The sequence below is a fragment of the Protopterus annectens genome, chromosome 6.part0 (genome assembly GCF_019279795.1).
Source record: "Protopterus annectens isolate FY-2018-M chromosome 6.part0, PAN1.0, whole genome shotgun sequence".
In the NCBI taxonomy this organism is placed as follows: Eukaryota; Metazoa; Chordata; order Ceratodontiformes; family Protopteridae; genus Protopterus; species Protopterus annectens.
The window spans coordinates 1,312,853,453-1,312,869,551 of record NC_056737.1 but is presented as its reverse complement, the minus strand read 5'-3'; positions in this window follow the sequence as shown (position 1 = coordinate 1,312,869,551).

Below are 16,099 nucleotides of genomic sequence, written 5' to 3'. Positions count from 1 at the left end.
CAGAGCACCTCACTGGCCCTCTTCAAGAGAAATCTTGATGAGTGGATAGGAAATAGAAAATTCACCCCGGGATCACTCCAGTGGCTCTACTCGGCACAGGCACTGGAAACTAAGGTCGGGTGGCACAATGCCAGGATAATCCTATGAGCTAGGCTTGTAAAGGCTCCAGGGCCATTAGCCAAGTACACACCTATGAACCTATGCATCAGTGTCACACATTGCTGTCCTACTGTCTGTTGAATATTTCACAGCACAGCAGATGCATATGCATTCTTGTCTTAGGTTCACAGATTCATAGGTATATACTAGGCTAAAGACCATAGGGTCATAGGATCATAAGAGATTACTAGGCTATCAACCTGGAGGTCATTTTAAGCCTAGCCATTTCAACCCAATGTAATACCATAGAGGTACTAGTCAATACCCAAGACTGCATTTAGCGATGACTGCCAATGTTCAGGAGGGTTGTGGGTGCTATCCCCTGTAACAATTTATGGTACCCCATCCACTCATCCAGGTTCCTCTTGAACAGTGTCATAGATATGCTCTGTTTCACATAAATTGGTAGCCTGTTCCAAAGACACGACAGTCACTGGGAGATAAATCTGTTCCTCCAGCATGTCCTATTTAAGTCACATGTTATTTAAGTCCCTGGAACAGGTAGTCCTAGACCCATTTGATTGACAGAAATGCAGTAAGTTCATTAGGTTTGGGTCTTGGGTTGCTCTGTAGGACAGGCATATGTTTCCCCTAAGAAGTCTATATGATACAGAGTATAGTCACAGGGAATTTAGTTGTTCTGTGTAAGACACATGCTGGATGCCTTGATCTTCTTTGTTAGAAACCTCTGAAGTTTCTCTAATTGCTTTTAAGTGCTTAATATGGTACATACCAAATGGGGCATTATACTCAATTATGGGCCGGATAAGTGCAGAGTATAGGGGGTGTTATAACTTCTTTTGCTCTTGAGGTTATGCCTTTACTAATTAAGTGTGCTATATAAAAAGCTTTCTTTACAATGGTAGACACCTGGTGGTCGAAGTTAAGGTCGCGATCAACCTGTGATCCCTGATCCCTTACTACTTCATGGGTATTTAGGGTATTGTTACTGATTTGATAGCGTGAAGGGCATTGTTTGTGCCAAAGGAAATGATGAGGCATTTCTTTGCATTCAGTTTGAGACCGTGACTAATACACCAGTCGTTGGTCTGTGTGAGACCATCCTGGAGTATACTGACATCATTTGGGGATTCAATGATTTCACATAGTTTGCAGTCATCTGCAAACTTGGTCAGCCACAACCCTTTAGTTTTGACTTGAACTTCTGAGAAGTATATACCAAGTAGTAGGGGGCCCAGCACTGACCCTGTGGCACCCTGCTGGTAACAGGTCTACTGGTTGATGTGGAGTCACCCACTTTGATAGTGTGTGTGTGTCCGGTTTGTGAGCCAGTTGGCATCCTATCCTACAACGAGGACCTTTATAAGTCTAGCCAAGCAACCCAACCTAATTGCATCTCCTGGTAACGTGTGTCTTAATTGGTGGGGTATGTTTATTGGGGGGGTAGGTTAGTTAGAAGGATTATGTTACTTTCACTTAGGAGGCTGTGAAATAGTTAAGTTGGGGACTGTTTTAGTTAGTGAATGCTTACTGTTGGCCTCAGACTATAAGTGACATGAGGGCTGGCCCAGGGATGAATTTATTATTACCCATCCAATATTACTTAGGGAATGTTTACTGTCAGCCTCAGTCTATAAGAGATGTGGGAGCCAACCTGGGGATGAATTTGTGATTTCTCATCAAATAGTCAAGGTTACATTTGAATAGAGTTAAGGATGAATTCTTCTTCGCATGGATGGAAGGGGTATTACAGAGCATGGGGATCCTTTGAGGCACATATCTGTCTCACCAGGATGTTCTATTTATGTCGAAAACAAAGTTCACATCCCTGGATCTAGTGTTCCTAGTGCTGCTCTTTTTGCAAATGTGCAAAAACACTACCAGGGCTTGATATGATGCTTTTTCATCCAAGCAGAGATTGTCTCTCAACAACCTGTAGAAGACCGAATATAGTGACAGGGCTCTAAAGCAATCTGTATAGGACAGTGTGTTAATACATTGGATTCTCTTATTGAGGAATCTCTGTGATCTTTCCAACTGTTGCATATGCCTAGTCAGGTAAATGCTGAAGGGGAGAAATGAGTTTTATATTTAATGGCAGTGTTCTTTCTTCATTTTTCTATTAACTCCAAGAAGGCTGTGTTTGCCGAGGTGCTAGAGTATTTGTTTTTTGTGTGTTATTAAATTCTTAATCTTTTTTGCTGTATGCAGTTTGTATTTCACTGGCCAAGTGTTTTTTTTTCTGATATTTTATTTTTGGTTGTTTATTTGAGTGTGGATTTATGGCCAGTGATCCATCTTTACAACTGCCATGCATCTTCCCTGACGACCCTTTGGACTCTACACAGAGAAATATCGAGCAGAATAATTTGTCAACTAGGGACTGCTCCATGGAGGGCATTTTGGTAGCTACAATCATGGAGTCTGTAAGGTCCTGGGAAAGGCTGCTGGAAGAAGGCTGGAATAGGAGATCAAGTAATCGCTTCCAAGGAGTGGGCAGAGTTGAATCTGCACAACTTTCTCTGGACATTCATGGTAACACTGATTCATTGGAAAAGTTACTTATAAAAGAGAATATTTTGCATTTTAACATTTTGAGCTTAAAAAGGTACTTAGACCTCAATATTACACCATGAGGTTTAAGGTTTGTTAAAAGCCCTACTACTCCATTTGATACTTCTGATACCATGAATGTACAGTTTGAGGCCAGATGGATTGCTGCAGCACACAAGTGTACGAAAGAATGGCTCCAAATCCTGATAGAGAGAGACATTATTAAATACAGCAAAATCAGGGAAGAAATCTCTGCATCATGTTTCACTCTATCTGGTTAACTTGGCATCAACCGTTTTGAACAGTTGCTTTTTTCTTTCAATGATAAATTAGAAGAAGCATCGGGTGATGTTATTAAAAGAAAAATTAATAAATTAGAGCTAGATCTCCGGGATTACAATTCGGGGAGAGCCTTTAAGAAGTCAACCAATCAGAATGATTGAGGCAGTAATAAAGTTACTTCCAGTAAATGGAAAAAGCAGGTGAACGTCTCCTTTGTATCCTCTGAAGCAACACACGGCATAGGAGAGTTGGAAGGTGAAGAGAGTGCTTAGCCTTCATTGCCACAGCCTAAACAACCAAACTATTGGAAGGATAATTGTTATGGTCCAGGGAGGTACGGAAAGTATAATAAGAATAGAGAATATAATAAGAATGGAAAGAGAACACATTATGAGGGAAATAAAGATGGACAGTTCTTTAAATACAACAATAAGAAAACTAGATATTGATTTAAAACATGTTTGTTGTATTGTTGTATAACTAAACAAACTGCTGTGAAGGATTTTAATAATTTAATTATGAATTTATTAGATATTTGTCTTTCTGACCCTGAGCTTTCAGTTTTACAATGTGGGCTGAAGTTTGTACCAATGGCCCTTCCTAGAAAGCATATTTTACAGACAGAACTTTTTCAACTTTTCAGAATGTTGCATTTATTGGACTTCTTTGAATCTAAGAAAGAGACTTATGAGGACATTATGTCTAATATATTTGAAGATGATGATGATAAATGTGATTTTTTTTCTTGTAATTCTTCTCTTGAATATTTAGACAATATAAATGCTTATTGTCTATTAGATACTTCAACTGTACCATATGAAGGTAAGTGCATTACTTATTTTTCAAATGAAGTCATACAGCAGTTTTCTATTATAGTTAAATATGCTTTAGAAGTTAAATTACAGGAATTCTTTGCAGAAAAAGATAAAGTGCAATACAATTTAACTAAAAATGAGTGGAATGCACTACTAAATTTAAGTAAAAGATGGGATATAGTCATTAAACTGTCGGGCAAAGATCAGAAGATTGTGGTTCTCCATCATACACAATATTTGAAAATGTGTATGGACCACTAGTCTGATGAAAGTGTTTACAAAATTGTGGGGGAGAAAAAATATTATAAGGCTACTGATAATTGTAAAGAATTAATAGACAAAGGTTATAGGTTGGGCTACATTATGAAACAAGATGTAGACGTAAAATTTAAAACAGAAGGTAGTTCTTTAGCTAAATGTTATGGTCTGCCCAAAATTCATAAAAGTTTGGTTTCCCCTCCTGGTAACCCAATAGTAGCAGCTGAAAAATATCTTTTACATAGTATAGGAATAATGTGAAAAAAAATGTTTGTTATTGAAGTTAAAAGCCTTTATAACCGTATTTCATATGTGGTGGGCTTGGAAGCTTTAAGATTTTTTTCTTGGTGCAAGTCCAGTGACTGATTATGTTAATGAGTTATTATATTTTAGTTTAAATAATAATTTTTTTGAGTTTCATCAATGTATTTATTACCAGGTGCATGGGGACGGCTATGGGTGCATCCTTTGCACCTATGTATGCTAATTTAGTTATGGGTTTATTTGAAGTTGAGTTTTTGTATAAGTTGCATTTTTTTAGAAAATTTGTAGTTTTATATTATAGATTTATTGATGATTTGATTTTTTTTATGTAAGGGGAGAACATTTGGTTGAGTCCTTTGTGGAGGACCTTCAAGGTAATCACTTTGGCTTGCAATATGATGGCTTACAAACAGAGAAAGTTGTAATTTTCCTAGATTTAGAGCTAGATGTTACTGGTAATAGCATTAATACTAAGATACATAGGAAGTTGGATGATGTAGTGCATTTTTTGGATAGTAAAAGTTGTCATCCCTAATGTATTAAATCCTTTACCATATAATGAATTGTTAAGGGTTAGTAGCCTATGTAGTAGCCCTGAAGTGTTACAGGGTAAGATAATACAAATGTGTATTGTCTTTAAACAAAGAGGCTATAGAGAAGAGTTAATTATACAATCCTTAAAAAAGTTATTTCAACCACAGGAAAATACATGTAATTTTGTTAGTAGAAACAATATTTTTTTAGGTAAAGGAGATTTTGAGTCAAATAAGTTAATGGGGGGGGACATTTATTTTGTCACTGTTTTTAATGTTTTTAGCCAAGAAGTAGTCAATATTATTAAATACTATTGAGCTTTTCTTTTTAAAATAAAAAATAGTGTCAGAAACCTGTATAAGCGTCCCCTAATATCATATAAAAGAGGTAGAAATGTTAGGATATGGTGGTCCATAATCTATTTATCCCCCCTAGTGGTATTTTGGGTAGGTTATTGGACAGCTGGGGGACAAGCCCCTGTGTTAAGTGTTCAATATGTAAATACATGGTGAGAGCTTTTGAAAAAATTAATGGGGTGAAATATTGCCTCTCAGCATCCTACACTTATGTCACAAAAGGAGTAATATATGTGCTTTCTTGTCCCTGCAGTCTCTTTTATATAGGGGAGACTAAAATAACCTTTATGAGACTGCAGAAGCTACTCAATGCTAGATATCTAAACCTCAAAATGAACTCTCTCGAAGCACTCCTAAAAATGGAGAACATCATCTGTGCAGTAACTGAGACCTGGTTCAAGGCTCCAGACAGCAACCCTGCAATACCAGGCTACAACTCTTACCACACTTTTCGGCCAACAAACCAAGACCGAAACACTAAAGATGGAGGAGTGTCTATATTCACCAAGGATATTCACTCCTCCAGGCTAGTTGCCCAACACAATGCATCTGAAATTCTCCAGGTGCAACTAACACTAGGTAAGACTGCAATCCAAATTCTAGCTTGCTACAGATCCCCCGCCATGCCCCAAGATTCTCACTACACCTTTCTAAACATACTGGAAAATATTAAGATACAACAAAACACCCTAATACTGGGTGATTTCAACTAGCCTGCCATTAAAAAAAAAAAAAGGACAACATTAATAGTCTGGCTTTAGCTGAATTGAGATGGATCCTAAAGTTTAATGCTCATAATTTTCCTGGTCTAAACACTTCTGTATCCATCAAGCCCATATTAAAGAATAGAAAACATTAAAGTCAATATTAAGTTTTATAATTATTATATTTATCTACACTGTAATTCTGTTTGCAATATATCATTTGATTAAAGCACCTGAAGTTAAATATAAATAGATATATATTATATATTTGTTTATATATAGGTTTATGTTTTTAAATAAGGCAGCTGATTCTCTGAAATGATATTCCTTGTAACTGAAGCCATTGATACTTTAAGTACAGATACTAATGTATTTATATATATATATATATATATATATATATATATATATATATGCTGCTACAGTCTAACTGAGTTTCTTATTGAAACTGAAATGAAGTAATTGGCGTCATCATATATATTATATAATTTAAATATCAGAGTTATTTTAAAAGATGTACCTTTCATAACAGCACTATATTCATGGTTCAATTTTAAAAGAAAAAATTTTTTATAATTTATATATCAATGTCAGATATTTTCGCTCTCAATGATTTTAAATGAACACTTTTGTTTTTGTAGGTTTGTCGGAGATCTTTCCCGCTCTTGCAAATTTTATACCTATAAGTGTGAAAATACAGTTTCTATATAATTAATTACTGATTGATGCAACTAATTAAATGGGGTTGGTTCTTAATTGTTATATTATTTAAACTATGTGTGTGGGGGTTATCATTGTCTGAGGAAAGCGTATGTGACCACCACAAAGCTTACTTACCCACTGTGTGTTTTTTTAGAGAAGAGAGATTTATACAATTACTACGCCTATGACCTACTTTTTGGATTATTTTGACTTTTGCTTGCTGCTATGCTTACATGTTTAGCCTGCCATTAACTGAGAAAACTACTCAGGTACTAACAACTTTTCCCAACGGTTCTTGGAATTCATAAATTCCAGCGCCCTGGATCAACTAATCCATAGTCCCACCAGGGGCTCCAGTATCCTAGACCTGGTCATTACTAACATGGGAGATAGATGTTCCACAATAATGGTCACCCCCTCATTGGTCAAGTCTGACCATAAGCAAATCACCCTTGACAGCCACAACCCACCCCCACCCCCCAGTAAGGAAACCTCCATAAAAAACTTCTCCAAAGCCAACTTCATGCTATTCAAGTCAGAAGTGAAAAACTTCATGACACCCATGCAGACGGGAGCTGAAAGTGTGACTGCTGAATCCTACACTAAGGCACTGTATGAGCACATCCACTCGTGCATAAATCGTGTCATCCCAAATAGAACCAAGACACTGTCCTCCAAAAAAGAAAGCCAATTTGTTGGTGCCCTGCCCTAAACAAACTATACAACAGAAGGAAGAAACTGTTGCAGAAAAGAGGAAAATCCCAGGATACAAAAAACTCCCTTACCTGCCTCAGTAAGAAGCTGAGATCCCTCATAAAATCCTCCAAAGCTAGTTATGAAAATAAAATTGCCAAAGATTCCAAAGACAACCACAAGGCATTCTATAGTTATGTCAAGAATCTAAATGGCAATGCTCAGATCTGCTCTGAGCTACAACAGAATATAATTAAATATACTGATCCCAAGGATATTGCCAATATCCTGGCAGATCAATTCAGTGCCAACTTCACCCCCCTCTCACTCCCTAAAGGGCCCATCTCAATACCAAAAGATTGCCAAATTCTGGTAATCATGGCCACACAGGTAGAAACTGTACTCTCCAAAGCTAAGAATACAGCATCCATGGGACCAGACAACATCCTGGGCTGTGTACTACATGAACTACAAAATGAACTGGCACCTCACTTAAATGTCATGTTTAATAATAGCCTCACCTCAGGCTTTGTGCCCACTGAGTGGTGCACAGCTTCAGTTATCCCACTCCACAAGGAGGGATCCACCTTGGATCCCGGGAACTACTATCCCATCAGTCTGATGAGCCTGATCTGCAAGGGCATGGAATGCATTATCATGAAACTTATAAGCAAAGACATTGGCAACCTTCAAACACTGGACCCCCACCCAGTTTGGGTTTGTGAAGGGCTGATCTTGTCTCCTGAACCTGATTGACTTCTTTGAATCAGTCTCCAGAGCTGTGGACGAGGGTAAAGTGGTCCACACAGCATATTTGTACCTCATCAAGACCTTTAACACCATCTCCCACTCTGGAATCATAGATAAACTTACTAAGCTGGGAATAAATCCCTTCGTCACTCGATGGGTTGCCAACTGGCTTACTGACAGAACCCAGAATGTAAAAGTAGCTGACTCTAAATCCAGCTCCAGACAAGTGACAAGTGGAGTGCCTCAGGGTTCAGCCCTGGAATCTCTCTTGTTTGGCATCTACTTCTCTGAAGTACAGGTCAACACTAAGGGACTCTGGCTAACAAAGTTCGCAGATGACTGCAAACTGGGAGCCATTATTGAATCCCCAAATGATGTGGATATTCTACAAAAGGGCCTTACAGAAACAGATGCTTGGTGCCAGGGCCATGGGCTCAAGCTTAATGCAAATAAATGTATAGTTATCCCTTTGGGAAAAAACATGTACCCATGAATTACCACATAGGTGGCAGTACAATAAACATCGAAAGTGTGATGAGAAACATAGGGACACAGGTGGGCAGTGTTCTCACCTTTGATAACCACATCACCACTACAGTCAGGAAATCCTTCTATGTGGCACACCTCATCACTAAGGGCTTTTCACCCAGAAAAAAGGAGGTCATTGTCCCACTGTACTCATCCTTCATTAGACCCATTATAGAGTACAACGCCCCATTTGGTATGTACCTCAAAAGACATCTGCAACAGCTAGAAAGGCTGCAGAAATATCTCACTAAAAGAATCACAGGCCTAAAGCAGATGCCCTATGCTGACCATCTAAAAAAACTCCAGCTATATTCTGTGGCATATCGTCTACTCAGAGGCAATCTCTGCTTAATATACAAGGTCATGTCAAACCTTGAGCTGTTGGTCATGCTCCACTTAAAGAAATCCCAATCCCTCAGAGCCACACGCTCCAGGGATATAAACCTTGTCATCACAATAAACAAAACATGCTGGAGGGATAGGTTCCTGACCCAGAGACTCCCCATACTCTGGAATAGACTGCCCATACATGTCAAGCAGGGCGCCTCCTTGGCCCTCTTCAAAAGAAATCTTGACGATTGGATGGGAGATAGGAAATTCACCCCAGGGATCACATCAGTCGCCCTGCTAGACAGGGGCCCAGGGAAGTAAATATTGTAGGAAGAAATAGCCAGGGAATTGTTATGGCTAGGCTTGTATAGGCCCTAGGGCCAATAGCCTACTACCAACCTGTGAACCTATGAACCTATTAGAGATATAAAAAATAAAAATGACAATCCAGTGGCTATGCACGTTAATTTGGTTCATGAGGGGGGGGCTTATGGATTTGAAAGTATGTATTTTAGAACAGGTTTTTGCAAGGGATGCTGTTGTATTAAAAGAATAAATTACTTTACAAAGAGGCAACTTTTATTCTTAAATTTGATACATTGGCTCCAAAGGGCTTAAATAAGGAGTGTAATTTGAAAGCCCTTTTGTAATTGAAGAGTTTTGGTTTGTTAATTATTTAATTGGTTTAAATGAGTTTTATATTTAGTGGCAGTGTACTTTCTTCACTTTGTATGAACTCCAAGAAAGCTGTGTTTGCCGAGGTGCTAAAGTATTTGTTTTTTGTGTGTTATCTTAATCTTTTTCGCTGTGTGCAGTTTGTATTTCAGTGGACAAGTGTTTTTTTTCTGATATTTTATTTTTGGTTGTTTATTTAACATGCTGAAGGGGACATTGTACTGAGTGATGGGCTTCATAAGGGATTAGTAGAGTGGTACTATAAATTCCTTGAACCTGAATGCAATACCCTTGCATATAAGTTGTGCAACATAGAATGATTTTCTTACTACTTTGGGAATGTGTTGATCAAAGGCCACATTACTGTCTACATATGTTTTCAGATCTCTAACTACTGGGTCATCTCTTAGGAGTGTCTTACAAATGGAGTGATTTGTCTAGTAGACGTTTTCACAAAAGGCACTATAATGCACTTCTTTGCACTGAGTTTTAATCTGTGACTTTGGCACCAGTCATTTGTCTCTGTTAGACCTTCTTGCAGGATGTTAGTGTCATGGGGGAATTTATGAAAGCTCCTAGTTTGCAATCATCTGTGAACTTGATGAGCCAAGGCCCTTGACATTAATGTTGACTTCTAAGAACTAGATGACAAACATTAGTGGGACCAGCATGGAGCCCTGTAATACTCCACCGATGACCTGCCTCTTGTTGGAGGTGATCTAAATAATCCCGACTTCTTGCATCCTATTTGAGCCAGCTGCCAATCTAGAGAATTATGAAGGGATTTATGCCTAGTTCAGTAAGCTTGTCCACAATACCTGAGAGGGATATTGTGTCAAATGCCTTAGCCAGATCTAGGTAGGTGGTATGCACCGTTTTCCATTCATTCATTGCCTTGGTTACTCTCTTAAAGAAGTCTATTAAGTAAAGTAGGTGTGACTTTCCTTTGACAAAACCAAAGTGGGATGGATCCAGCGTCGGCAGGTTGCCAATGTCTTTTTTGATCGTTTTCATTATAATTCATTCCAGGGCTTTCTATATTAGACTAGTCAGACTAATGCGTTTGTTGTTTCTGGTGTTGGTTGATTGTCCACCCTTGTGAAAGGGAATGACTGTTGCCATCCTCCATTCACTTGGTACATAATCTGTTTTGAGTCTGTAGCTGTTAAAGTGACTGAAGTGGCCCTGGTAGGTCATGTTTCAGACTATTTAGTAGGCAACCTGGGATTGTCGGGCCCCACTGAGGCTGTGTTTTTAGCTTTAGTGAGTGCTGCTATAACATGCTTTCTGCTAATTGTTAGAGGGTTATGCTGTTAGGGATTTCACAAGGGATGGCTGGGGGGAGTGGCTGGTGAAGTCTGAGTTGAATTTGTCAGCCAGCAAATTCACTATGTCACTCTGCTCTGTGAATGTTAGCCCGAGAAGCTATCTTAACCTCATAATTGGCTTTGTTGGATTTAAAGTTCTCTTAGTTTCCTGTTTAGTTTCTAATCTCCAACTGTCTTCATACCTATGTACCATCTGTCTACAAGTCCATCATTAGAAGATTGCCTTTGCAAACAAGAAGATGACCCTGATCCAGCTAATTCTCCACCACCCAACTTCAAACTACAACTAAATACAGACATTTTGGTCCGAGACTTAATCCTCAAAAAAGGCATATTAGTGCAAAACATATTAGTGCAAAACATATTAGTCTAGCTAGGTAACATGGGCAGCATGCAGCAGGCCAGAACTGGCAGTTGATAAGCCTACCTACCTTAATAATATAAATATATTGTAAGAAAGTTGCTTAGGGGCAAGAAAGTTGCTATAATAACATGTTTTGTTCTGTTATGTAGTTTTAATGATATTAAGTATGAAAGTCAAAGAAACAAGGGAGAAAGTTTAAAATATTTCTTGACGATATAAATTTTGAACATTTTTAGCTTAATATGTTTTGTGCTAGAATGCATTTTCTGGAGGGTATTTAGTTGAAAACTAAAATGTTATTTAATGACTCAAGTAGGAGGAAATCACATCAGGGGCAAAGTTTAAAATATCACTTGCTGTTATAAGCATGGAAAGTTACTAGAATAATATATTTTCACAACTATTTATTTTCTGAATGATGAGGTTTGAAAGACTAAAACTCAAATGTCTGCCAGCATTTAGATATGATTTGAAGCCAGTTGTGGGAGAATCAAATCAGTGACAAAGTTAAAAAGGTTGCTGTTAGAAACAGAAAGTTGGCAGAAGTGTGTTTTGCACTAATCTGCTTTGACTGATGGATATGAAGACTAGTTCAGAAACTCAAATGTCTGTCATTATTTAGTGACTTCAAGATGGAGGGTCACATGACATCAGGAATAAAGTGCACACTATGGCTTAATGTTATAAACTTCGAAAATTACTAGAATAATATGTTTTATAGTACTATGAATTTTCTGAAGGGTGAAGTCATAAACAAAAATATCTGGCATTATTAATGACTTCAAATTAGGGGAGATCACATCAGGGACAATATGTAAAACTATGGCTTGCTGTTATAAACTTAGAATGTTGCTGGAGTAATGTATTTTGCGCTAGCATGCATTTTCTTGGACAAAGTTTTGCTTGTCCTTCAAGTTGTCCTTTTTTTGTTCTTACATGAGGGTGTGCCAAATGAAGGTCTCTCCTTCAGCTGCAAATGACCTAGCTACTCCTCTGCATATAAGAAATAATAACTTAACAAATGATGAGCTAACATTAAAAGCCGGTGATCAGTGGCATATTTTTCAATATGAACTAGAGAAAATGTTCAACCTTTGACATTGTGTCATGAGCAGTTTTATGAGCTTAGTATATTTGATAAAGGGAATGACACAAATTATGTGATATCCAACGATAGTACCAAACAGACCTTAACTAAGCTTTAAATAAACTGTTAGTCTGGTTGAGATTAAATTTTGGGTGTTTTCTTATGCAGAATTAATGGGAAAACTATTCCTGTAGTGATGTGACCATTTAACAACCTGAAAAATCTTTAAATGCTTATTGATGACAAGTTTAGCTTCATAAAAAAAATGTTAGTAATATGAATGTGTCAAGATATAGATTGGGATTGTCACTGCTATTTTGCTTCTGTTGACAGAAAGAGCAGAGGGAAACTGATTCCTAGATGTCTCTTATTAGATGCTGTCTGGGGGACTTCCCAGATTGGTTGCAGTTTCCAAGGAAGCCTCTTCAGTCTAAATTTTTGGCATTAGCACCACTCAAAGCTTTATTGCTGAACTAGCTATCCAGTGCATCTACCAAGAGAAGACAACAACAAGTGTACTGATCCCTGCAACATTTGAGAAAAGACTACTGATCAGCAGTGCACCTGTGACCTACTTCCCAAACAGCATCTTGACATTACTGCAGTGAGCTTAGTCCTGTGAGAGATGGACAAGAAGAACTGCAGTGGAGCTGCAGTGGGACCATGGGTCTACATTATATGTTCGAAGAGACTTTTCTTTGAACATATAATCATCGACCCCTAAAGAGTGAACGCTCTAAAGCGCGAACAGCCATGTCCATGAATTTTTTCCTCGGAAAAAAAAGTCTTGGGGCCACACAAAAAACAAACAAACTTCAAAACCATAATCAAGTGAGGGGCTTTGGCCCCACATCCCCCTCGATGGGGGGGCACCCTTTAACTAAATATACCAACTCTGAAATCGCTCTATGTTGGGGAAAAGGGAAATTCTCAGTAACGGCCTACTGAATTTTTTCCCAAGGAAAAAATTTGTAGACATGGCCATTCGTGCTTTAGAGTGTTCGCTCTTTAGGTGTTGATGATTATATGTTCGATGAAAAGTCTCTTCTAACATATGATATAGACCCTGGGACCACCACTAGCAGTAGCCAAGTAGTTGTTAATAGTTGAATCTCTGTTAAAGATATTGCTCCTTCTAGTCTATCCTTGCGGTAATATATGAGATTATACAGTTAGTAACTTATCTAATCACACACGGGTCACTGTTGACATGGGTGCAGAGTCTGCTTTGACAACTTCTGTTGTCATTCTGCTTCCAGTGGGGACACAAATCACTCTTACTGACAATCCTTTACTGTTATCATGCCCTGATACAACTTTTGAGGAGTACAAATACTTACCAGCTTGCAGACACACACCACATATGTCAGTATGCAGCTAACCACCATATCATCACATCACAGCCACCCAATAATGGACCCACTTATAATGGAATTGTAAAAAAGCATTACCTTGGCCTCTAAGACACCACTTAAACTAACCTCAGCCAGTCAATACCACATTCAGAAATACTGCCTCAGCTGCACCTTCACCCACACTTGTGTTGCACTTATCACAAACTGCACTGATTTGGTTTCCTGAGGCTGTACCAACACATGGCATTGTACTAGTAGTAGGCAGCTTCATAGCCAAACACACAGATGTTCCATTCAGTAAGCTCAGCAGAGATATAATCACAGTCAACTGTCATTCTGGTATCAGGGTCCATGATGTGACCACAGTCTTCACATCCTTCCATAGCAGATATGAATATGGTCTCATAAATGTCCATGTTGGGCTGGGGGACCTTAGATGTCCCCCTATAGTGGAAATGCTGAAAGATATGGTTATGCTCCTCATGTATCGGTCTGAAGCAAGAAACACTCTTGTCTTCAGCATATCTTGCCATCTCCAAGAATAGGGTCATTCAAAGAGGCTCCAGTGTGTTTCAGCATAGGAGGTGTTGATTGACAGGCCACAGTATTTCTCCAGAGTTGACCTGAATATCTTTCCTCATGGATTCCACATACGGGCTAAGAATTTGTCTGCCACCATAATGCCCTTTTTTACAAAAAGTCTATCTGTTGGACATTTCAATATGGTAAATTCCAATATGAAAATTCAAAAAAACAGCCAGCACCTAGATTCACACTGGAAATATTTATTTTAGATCCACGATCATACCGGTTTCGGCATCAAGCCTTCTTCAGTGATATTGATCCATAATGCCAACTAATTATATATAGCCTAAGGTTAATTACATAATTAGCCAAAAATCAGTGAGGGCAACATTTAAAGCTATACATCACATATCTTTGTATTTAAATAATAATGAACTCCTAATACTGAATATATAAATACCCTAGATGTCAAATATTTTCCAGTAAAAATGTTAGTAAAATATTTGACATTAGATGTTTGGAAATTGTGGAACCAGTTGGGTCATTTATTTGGTGACATGTTCATGTAGTGCCTTTTATATAGGACAAACATCTAGACCGTTTAGAATCAGGATGTCTGAACATCTGAGTGATGTTAGGAATAAACATTTGTCCAGTGCCCTTTATACACATGTTTTGTCCCATAATAAAGCTAGATTTCAATTTCAAATTATTGATACCATTAGGGGAGATCACATTAATAAATCCGGTTGGCACAGTTTGCTTGATAAGAAAGAAAAAACATGGATCATAAGACTTGGTGGTTTGTTTTTTCCAGGTCTGAATGACCATTTATAAGTTGTGTATATTTATATGTATTATAAGATCTTTTATATATATATATATATATATATATATATATATATATATATATATATATATATATATTCTTTAGTTTGGGGCCTTTAAATGACATCTAGGGTATTTATATATTCAGTATTAGGAGTTCATTATTATTTAAATACAAAGATGTATAGCTTTAAATATTGCCCTCACTGATTTTTGGCTAATTATGTAATTAACCTTAGGCTATATATAATTAGTTGGTATTATGGGTCAATATCACTGAACAAGGCTTGATGCCGAAACCGGTATGATCGTGGATCTAAAATAAATATTTCCAGTGTGAATCTAGGTGCTGGCTGTTTTTTTGAATTTTGGTTTTGTTTTTTGGCCGTGGCACCGGCCCGTCATGCAAGTTTAGTTGCATGATTCCAAATTCCAGGATGACTTACATTAAAGGAACTCTCCACCATAGAAATTTAAAAAATTGTGCTTTTTTCAATGCATTTCATCAAAATCACTTAAAGTATTTCTTATAAAATTGTAATATGTTTTCCACAAAATGGCCATCATGGAGCCTGCCATATTAACATAATCTTGTTTTATTGTTTTCACATCTCCCTCCAAATCTACTTCAAGTCTCTTTTATGGGATTCATGATACATATAAGGAAATTATATTGTTTTCTCATTCCATTGACATAAAATGGCACTAGCGTAAGTCACAGGCATTATACACACTTTCTGTAACAGGAGTGCTTGGATTTTTACCTGAATGACTCTCACATTAATTTCTCGTGGATGTTATTATAAGATACTCACAGCAATTTTACAGCTCCAGCTAAAGAAATTAACTACAGTGCAAGCTTTTGTTATGTTTGCCAATTTGTAGTCCTACAAGCACTGAACAACATACTACATGCTCTCCCTGAGGTGTCAGAGCTATCAGTGGCATTCACGAGCTGTTAATGGATATTTCAAATAATTGGTTCTGCTATTCATCAATGTCTGGAATAGGAAGATTTTTAGTTTTTAATCCAAAATGTGGAAGAAAT